Source organism: Coturnix japonica, chromosome 22 (assembly GCF_001577835.2).
Source record: "Coturnix japonica isolate 7356 chromosome 22, Coturnix japonica 2.1, whole genome shotgun sequence".
NCBI lineage: Eukaryota > Metazoa > Chordata > Aves > Galliformes > Phasianidae > Coturnix > Coturnix japonica.
Window position 1 is genome coordinate 2,903,646 of NC_029537.1, and position 1,931 is coordinate 2,905,576.

The following is a 1,931-nucleotide window of genomic DNA, read 5'->3' on the forward strand; positions in this document are numbered from 1 at the left end:
CAGCCTTCGTGCCACGCAACTTCTTGCTCCCTACAGCCATCCCTGCTCTCATTTTCCATCTCAGATACAAGCACAGCCCCTTGGCTGGGGAATGTGCCTCGTGCATGGAGCCGGGGCTGCTAAGAAGTCTTCAGTCTCTATTTATGGCTCTACAAATGATTCACTGAGCGACCTCGAGGAGAGTCCTTCCCCCCAGTGTGAGTCAAACCCTGTACAAGTGCATCTGCCGTCAGCCCGAGTGCACTTATCCTCAGTCCGTGCTGGTGTAAATACGGAGATAACTTGGTTCTCCTCTCCACTGCTACCCTCTACCCTGCTATAAAATGTGACTCATACTGGCAATTCTCCCAGCGGAAGGTTGCAAGGCTAAATTAATGTGTGCAGAGCGCGCTGAGATGCTGAAAATTGTTTTATGAATGCAGAGTATTAATAATATTAGTGTAGTTACCATAGAAGAGGAAGGTGATTTAGTGCTATTTGTGTCTGAGAATTGCCATGCACAAAAATGATGCCATTACCATAATGAAGAGGGAAAAAAACATTATCGAGATTTATATGGAGCAAAAGGAGGCAAGGTGTCCTCACCGAGTGTCTCTTCCCATCCCTGGTGATTTGCACATCACAGCAGTGCTGGAAGCCCCACCAGAGACCAAAGCCCCATTGGGCTGAGAGCTGAGCTACATCTGCCAGGGACAAACTGCTTCAAAGAGCTGATAAAAGGCAGTTAGAGGGGGCTAAAGCACATTGCTCTGCACTGCAGCAGCCCCCCGAGTCATGCCAAGTGAGACACACAGCTCCAAGCATCACCCGTGCTGCTGATCCTTGAAACATCCTTTGCGTCTCTCTCAGAGGTTTTAGGAAGCATTAGTGAAGCAGAGGATACAGAGCCACATCTAGCAAGGTTTTCCTCCAAGGAATCAACACTGAGGCCAAACACGCAGACTGGGGGGTGCAGGAGATGCTCCTAAAGGTCAACCCCATAGTGAAAACCAACCCACACAGCAAAATGGGAAGCAGCTCTCTGACCACAGAAACCACAGCTTGCTGAAAGTCAGAGCAAAGCAGCAGGATGAATCAGCTGGGGAAGTCTGCCCATTAAGAACTGATAGCAAAAGAAAACGAAGCAGAAGATCCGTCTCCTGTTAGCCAGATGCTTCAGCCCATGGCCTGGGGACTGCAGAGCAAAGAGGAAATGCGAGCACAAATCATATCAGAGGGAGCAGCTAGCCGTTATTTATCAAAGCAGAGCGAACAAATACATTTGCATCCATTAATAGCTCCATGATCAATTACTGATAAGAACAAACTGCTCCATCCTTCTTGATCACTGAAAGCTCGCTGCTAATTTGGTCATAGACTGCACTTTTCAGCTAATGAAACCAAGCAAATATGAATCAATCCGCCCAGGGAAATAATAATGCCTAAACTTCAAATGGAAAAGAAAGAAACCTCCTCTTCTCAATACAGCAAATTGATCATCTGTCACTTCCAAGGAGGTTCTCTGGAGTTAAGGGGATATGGCGAGATATCCTGATACCAAACAGTGACAGAGAAAGAGCCTCTTTCTTAATTATCTCCCATGGGACGGCAGAAGAAAACAGCCCTATAGTAAACACTTAAGAACTACATGCATTTATTTACGCCAGCTGCTGCCTTTGTATTTTGGAACGAGTTGGACTTTATTTCTAATTGCTTGATGGAGCGTCCCATCAATGCTGTCAACACATCATATATGGCCCTACACGATCCCCACCACCCCAATACATCATATATGGCCCTACACGATCCCCACCACCCCCAATACATCATATATGGGCCTACACGATCCCCACCACCCCCAATACATCATATATGGCCCTACATGATCCCACCACCCCCAATACATCATATATGGCCCTACACGATCCCCACCACCCCCAATACATCATATA